At 43.4% G+C, this 7,558-nt stretch overlaps 1 protein-coding gene across 1 annotated transcript in view; it reads right to left on the reverse strand.

Annotated features, from left to right (window-relative positions):
- LOC142312786 (synaptonemal complex protein 2-like) overlaps positions 1–3,141 on the reverse strand; it is a 62,382-nt gene extending 59,241 nt beyond the window's left edge. The window contains exon 1 of the mRNA XM_075351776.1: positions 3,002–3,141. The gene's annotated coding sequence lies outside the window, so the exon portion shown is untranslated. The remainder of the gene's footprint in view (positions 1–3,001) is intronic.
- Positions 3,142–7,558: the final 4,417 nt, after the last annotated feature.

Raw genomic sequence — 7,558 nt, forward strand, 5'->3', positions numbered from 1 at the left:
CATTACTATAGGATGGGGACAAGGTTGGCACATTACTATAGGATGGGAACATTACTATAAGATTGGGACATTAGTATAGGATGGGACAACTATATGATGGGGACAGTACTACAGGATAGGGAGATTGCTACAAGGGGACAAGGATGGGCACATTACAACAAGATGGGGAACATTACTAAAAGATGTTGGCCAAAATTTCTATATAGTGCTAATTGTAACACTATTAGTTACAAGAAAGGGATAAAGTGTTAAAAAAAAAAAAAAATCAAAATAAGGCATGACTTTTTTTTTTTTTTTTTTTTAACCATCAAATTTGTTTTTATATATTTAAACAAAGAATGTGCACATTTGTTATAATAAACAAGTGAAAAATTTTCAAAACCAGTGATCCAAAGGTATATAGAAAAAATATGGTACCAATAAAAATGTCACTTTGTCCTGCAAAGAATGCGGCCCCCGAAATTATTTTTTCCTCTGTGCGGCCCATACACCCAGCCAAGTTTGAGACCCCTGCGCTAGAGTATATATTAAAAGTAATGCTAAAAATATTTTAATTACTTAGAAGACGTGCTGGAATATTTTTCCGTAAAAGTAATAAGGTACGGAAAGACGAGACAAACCACCCCCAGACTCCGCTGTATGTTTCGCTTCAAAAAGCTTGATGCGTGACTCCTTGATAAAGCTCCGTGCGAAACCTATGTTGAAGTCTGGAGGAGGTTTGTCTTGTCTTTCCATACCTTATTATTTTTAATATATGCCCTAGTCCATATGTTTTTTTCATATTAGCCGGTTGTAGCCTATTCCCTCTCTTTTTTCACTGTGATTTTATCATCATTATGTATCAATAAAGTTATATTTATTATGTTTGTGTGAATTTTCACCTTTTTTGTATGTTGTCATATATAAGGTGTTTTCCCTTATATAATTGGTTTTGTTTGGGGATTTATTTTTTTCACTGAGTGTAGCGCATAATAAAAAAAAAAAAAATCACCCTCAGTTTTAAGGTATGTGCGAATGATGCAGAAATTTTCTGCACCAAAAAATGCAGGCGGTTTTTGGTGTAATTTTTTTGCCATGAAATGTTTTGTCAAAGGGCTAAAAAAAAACACACAACACATATGACATGCTGCAGATTTTTTTCTGCACCCAAAACTGCAAGGAAAACAGAAGCCACGTGTGCATAGCACTTCAGAATTCTCATGGACTTTATTGGCATCTGTACGATAAACTGCACCAAATCTGCAACTAAAAACTCAGCGTGAGCGCACACTGCATTTTTTGCCACTTTTTTTGGTTCAGTTTGTTGCCCGAAAATGTATGTCTTTCCTTCTCCCATCAAAGTCTGAGGATTCAGAAATGCTGTACACACATTGCTTTTTTTTTTTTTCTTTGCAGTTTTTGGTGCAGAAACAAACTGCAGCATGTCAATTCTTTGTGCGTTTTTTAGCCCTTAAAGGGAACCTGTCATCAGAAATTTTGCTTTAAACCTAAAAGTGTCCCCCTCTGCAGCTCCTGGGCTGCATTCTAGCAAGGTTCCTGTACTTTTTGTGGCCTCTTTTAAACCAAATTAAATACTTTATAAACTTGTACCTTTTGCTATGTAAATTTTGTAAATCGTCCATGGGGGCGGGCTCTCTGCTGACTGTTGCTGTTCCTCCAGCAGATTGACGCTGTCCCCACACGCTCCATTTCATCCACCAGGACGCCGCCCACTGCGCCCGAGGTGCCGCCCACGCCAGGATTGCTGGTGACGTGTGTCACAAGCACGATATTATGGGCGGCGCTGTGATTGCATCGCAAGTGCCCGCCCATAATCTCGTGGACGCGCTTTCCCCCACTGCCTCAAGCGTTCTGCGCAAGCGCTCGCCGGCCAAATGACCTGACGTCACCACGCTGGAGGCAGAGGGGAAAGTGCGGTCACGAGGTTATGGGCGGCACTTGCTGATGACACAGCGCCGCCCATAACCTCGTGCCTGCGCCAAACGTCACCAGCGGTCACACGTGCACACAGTTCACAGTCCCGCTACAGTCGCACAGCGCATGCACGGGACCACGGGCGCCCAGGGGCGGCGTCCTGAGATATGAAATTCAGCGTTGGGGGGCGGCGTAAATCTGCTGCAGGAACAGCAACGGTCAGCAGAGAGCCCGCCCCCATGGACGATTTACAAAATTTACATAGCAAAAGGTACAAGTTTATAAAGTATTTAATTTGGTTTAAAAGGGGCCACAAAGTACAGGAACCTTGCTAGAATGCAGCCCAGGAGCTGCAGAGGGGGGCACTTTTAGGTTTAAAGCAAAATTTCTGCTGACAGGTTCCCTTTAAAGGGAACCTGTCAGCAGAAATTTCGCAATAAACCTCGTCAGGTCATCTGGCCAGCGCTTGTGCAGAACACTGGAGGCAGAGGGGAAAGCGCGGGCACGAGATTATGGGCGGCACTTGCTGATGACAATCACCGCGCCGCCCATAATCTCGTGCCTGCGCAACACGTCACCAGCGGTCACACTGTGCACACAGTGCACAGTCCCGCTACAGTCGCATGGCGCATGCGCGGGACCACAGGCGCACTGGGCGGCGTCCTGAGGCATGAAATGGAGCTTTGGTGGACGGCGTAAATCGGCAGGAGGGACAGTAACGGACACCAGACAGCCCGCCCCCATGGATAATTTAGAAGATTTGCATACCAAAACTATATACAACTTTATAAAGTATTTAATTTGGTCTAAAAGGGGGCACAAAAACTATAGGAACCTTGCTAGAATGCAGCCCAGGAGCTGCAGAAGGGGGATCTTTTAGGTTTAGAGCAAAATTTCTGCTGACAGGTTCCCTTTAAGGCAGCATTATATGGGACGACTGGGTGCCAAGCCACCACAGTGGGGGCCATTTTGGAAGTCACACAGAAACATATAAACAGCAGAACTATAGGTAGACACAGGACATTGCGACCATTAATACGGTCTGTAGGTTCTCCAGTCACATATCTCACACAGAGTTAGTCACTACCTATCACCGTGCAGCTCTCTCGGTTTGTGGCGCCTGGGACGTTATCTGTTTCGTCCGGTAGATCCAGACGTCGTCGTTACCTCAGGGGAGGACGTCAGGAGTTTGCCGCCATTGCGCAGTCAAAAACTGTGTCTTACCAAGGGGCGTGGCCTGCTGCGGAACCCCGCTGCCTCCAGCCAATCAGCCGCAGTGTTCTTTCAGAGTTAAGATGGCGGCAACTTAAAAGGCTGAGGTAAGCTGCCGCTCCTGGCTGTCAGAGTGTGTGACCGCAGCGGTTGTATCCGTCACTGAGTGAAGGCATAGTGAAATACTGACACTTTACCACTATTTATTCACTGCTTCCTCAAAACTGCACAGTAAGGTATAACGTATATGGGGTCTCCATAGTGCATTCATTAGTGTGTGCTCGCTGCAGTTATTAACATGCAGACTCAGACTGTGAGGGAGGTGGATTAAACTGGGCTCACCTCCTGGAGCTACAACTTTGAGGAAAACGAGGTTCACAGGACCACACTAGCTGACTGGGCTCCATCTCTGATATTATATGGGCAATTCTCCATTGAAAACTTTAGGAAATGAGAGAAATTGCTGCTTTAGTCCCAATTGTGTGATTCCTGGGGTGAAGACCCATCTATAAGTCATATAATAGATTGAAATGTACTGTTATCCCCTTTCTGAGCTGATTTTAGGGCGGCACGGTGGCTCAGTGGTTAGCACTGCAGCCTTGCAGCGCTGGGGTCCTGGGTTCAAATCCCACCAAGGACACCATCTGCAAGGAGTTTGTATGTTCTCCCCGTGTTTGCGTGGGTTTCCTCCGGGGTCTCCGGTTTCCTCCCACACTCAAAAGACATACAGATAGGGACTCTAGATTGTGAGCCCCAATGGGGACAGTGTTGCCAATGTATGTAAAGCGCTGTGGGATTAATAGCGCAATATAAATGAATAAAATTATTATTATTTTCCATATTTACACTTTTTTTTTTTTTTTACTATCCTTTTTACAAGACCTACCAACGACATAGACATAATGGCTTGATTTTTGTCAGATGAATTTTTGTTTGAATGACACCATTCAATTTACCAAAAAGTATGGAAAAAATCAAAATGCAGAGAAATTGCACAAAAAAATCTTCAATTTTTTTATTGCGAGGGGAAGGCTTTTTTTTTTTTTTTTTTTTACAACAGTCATGCTGTATTATTAATTAAGTCAAATCTTTAGGACAGTACAATTATGACGATACCTTTTTTTTAGGCCCTGTGCGCAAACTGCGTTTTTTGCCGTGAATTTGCCGCGGTTTTTGCTGCAGAAAAAGTGCAGTTTTTGTTCATAACCTTTCTGCAGTGCTTCCCCAGAAAAATCTATGAGAAAATCAAAATGCTGTGCACACACTGCATTTTTTTTCCCTATAGGTTTTGCTGCAGAATTTCTGCAGCAAAAAGAAGTAGCATGTCACTTCTTTTCCACAGGTACAGGCGGTTTTGCCATTGAATAATGTTTAAAAACCGTGGCAAATCCGCACCAAAAAACGCAACATACCGCGGTAAAACCGCATGCGAATTTTGGGTGCGTTTTGGTGCGTTTTTTGCCGCAGGTGCGGAATTCTACGGATTTTACTTAAGAAACACATTTTCCCAGTGCGCACAGACCCTATATAGTTTTTTTTAAGTGGTGAAAAAAATTCAGAAATTCGTAAAATAATTCACTTGTATTATGAATTTCTGAAATGCGTAATGTTGTAATTTTATGGTCAATAGAGCTGTGAAATGGCCATTTTTTTTTGAGATGTGAGATGCAGTGTTTATTGATAGTATCTTAACAATCGCCAATATGCCTTTTAACAGCGATCTACAGGGGCCTTATTCCTCAGTGCTGCTTTTTAATGGTGCGGAGGAATAAGTGAGTAGCAGTGCCCCTCACATGAAAATCCCTTGGGTGACAGCTGTACATGACAGCTGATACCCACAAGGATCGGCCCAACCGGTTTTGGAACCAATCGGAGACAAGTAACCTCTTAAATCCCCCTGTCAATCGCGACAGAGGTATCTAAGTGATTAAACTGGGGTTAACAGACCCCCTATGGCCAGATCAGACCTTTGTGATGATAATTGTGGGTGCCAATTGTTGCCATGGTACCCTGGCTATCTGATGACCCCACAGTACAGTGGCCTCTAAGATACAGCTATAAGATGGGTCTTTCAGGCAAAGTCAGTGAGACATCTCATGAACTGCAACATCATATGAGATGAGTGATCAAAAAAAAAAAAATTATGTCCCACTGGACTAAGTGAAAAAGTAAAAAAAAGTGAAATAAAATGTAGTAAAACAACAAAACACAAAAATGCGCAGACAAATCACAAAAACCCATTTTACCACTAAAAACACAGCTTTTACGTACAAAAATAAACAATGAAATGTACACATAATTGGTATTGCCTCATCCGGAATGATGCAATCTATAAAAATGTCACGTTACTTGTTCCGTATGACAAATACCGTAAAAAAAAAATGAAAAAAATAGCCAAAAATTGCATTTTTTTCATCACACTGATAGAAAAAAAGTGAATATAAAGTGATCAAAAAGACATACCGTATTTTTCACTTTATAAGACGCACCCCCAAATTTGGTGAAGAAAAAGAGAATTTTTTTTTTTAATGTTAAATGGGGTCCGTCTTATAATGCCAGTGTCTGTCCAACAAATCATATAGAGTATATGTCCCTTATAGCCCCCCCATCCTAAAATTAGCCCACTTAATTTGGATATGGCCCCCTTATATTGAATATAGCCCCCTTGTGCTGGCAAACGTCCCCCAGTGATGCCACACGCCCCCATTGATGGCACACATCCCCTATTGCTGGCACACGTTCCCTATTGCTGGCACATGTCTCCTATTGATGGAACACGTCCTTTATTTATGGCACACGTCCCCCTGTGCTGGCACACATCCCCTACAGCTGACACAGGTCTCCTATAGATGGCACACATCTCCTACAGCTTTCACAGGTCTCCTATGGATGGCACACATCCCCCTGTGCTGCCCATGACCCCCTATGGATGGCACACGTCCCCCTGTGCTGCCCATGGCCCCCTATGGATGGCACACCTCCCCCTGTGTTTGATATGGCCCCCTATGGATGGCACACCTCCCCCTGTGTTTGATATGGCCCCCTATGGATGGCACACCTCCCCCTGTGTTTGATATGGCCCCCTATGGATGGCATACCTCCCCTGGGTTTGATATGGCCCCCTATGGATGGGACACCTCTTTGTGTTTGATATGGCCCCCTATGGATGGCACACCTCCCCTGTGTTTGATATGGCCCCCTATGTATGGCACACCTCCCCTGTGTTTGATATGGCCCCCATGCTGCTGCCCATAGTAAAATAAAACACTCTTTCCTTACCTTCTCCAGCGTTGCAATCCCGGTGTCTCCCTCCGTGCTGCTGAGCTCCTGCACTTCCTGGTTCTCGGTGCCGGTCATGTGATCGGCACAGAAGAGTGATATCATCTCTGCATGCCTGATCACAGCGGCAGCAGAGAGACCGGGAGATCAGCGCTGGAGGCGGTAAGTAAAGAGTTTTTTATTTTACTATGGACAGCAGCATGGAGGCCATATCTAACACAGGGGGGGCATGTGCCATCAAAGAGGGTGCAGGCAGATATAATATGCGCCGCTGCCCCCAGCCCATTACCGTGATGCAGTTTCAGCACCTTGGTGATGGACAGTGGCAGTGCATATTATATGAGCGGGAGCAGGAGATCTCCTGCTGCCTCCAGCAGCCTTCACCAGCCTCCAGCACCACTCCAGAGCTGCCCCCACCTCTCCTGGGACCTGTAGTAATCCATATATTCGGATTATAAGACGCACCCCCTACTTTCCCCCAAAATTTGGGGGATCAAAAGTGCGTCTTATAAAGCGAAAAATACAGTATGTAAAAAAAAAAAGGTATAAATGACAACGCCAAACTGTCCCTCAAAAAACAAGCCCTAATATAGCTCATTCGGAAAAATAAGTTACAGCTCTCAGAATATGGCGATGCAAATACAAATTAATCTTTGTAAAATATAGATTTTAGCGTGTAAAAGTAGCAAAGTATAAAAAAAGCGATATAAGTTTGGTATCGCTGTAACAGAGCTGACCTGAAGAATACATTTTTCTTATCACTTTTACCGCGCAGTGAACCAAAAAAGTGAATTGCTGTTTTTTGTTAATTAATTCTCCATCTGAAAAATCTGAATAAAAAGCGCTCAAAAAATGTTATATTCCCCAACATCGTACCAAAAACTTCTCCAACTCATTGCACACACAAAAAAAGTCCTTATACAGCCCTCCTCGACAAACAAAATAAAAAAAATTACAGCTCTCAGAATATTGCAAAGGAGAAACATTATAAAAAAAAACAAAACATTTTTTACTGTGTGATAGAAGCAAAATATAAAAAAAAATATATAAATCTGGTGTGGCTGTAATCGCACCGACCTGCGGAATAAATCTATCCTATCATTAATACTGCACGGTGAACTGAGCAAAAATAAAAATAAGAACTTTTCCTGTA

Source organism: Anomaloglossus baeobatrachus, chromosome 5 (assembly GCF_048569485.1).
Source record: "Anomaloglossus baeobatrachus isolate aAnoBae1 chromosome 5, aAnoBae1.hap1, whole genome shotgun sequence".
NCBI lineage: Eukaryota > Metazoa > Chordata > Amphibia > Anura > Aromobatidae > Anomaloglossus > Anomaloglossus baeobatrachus.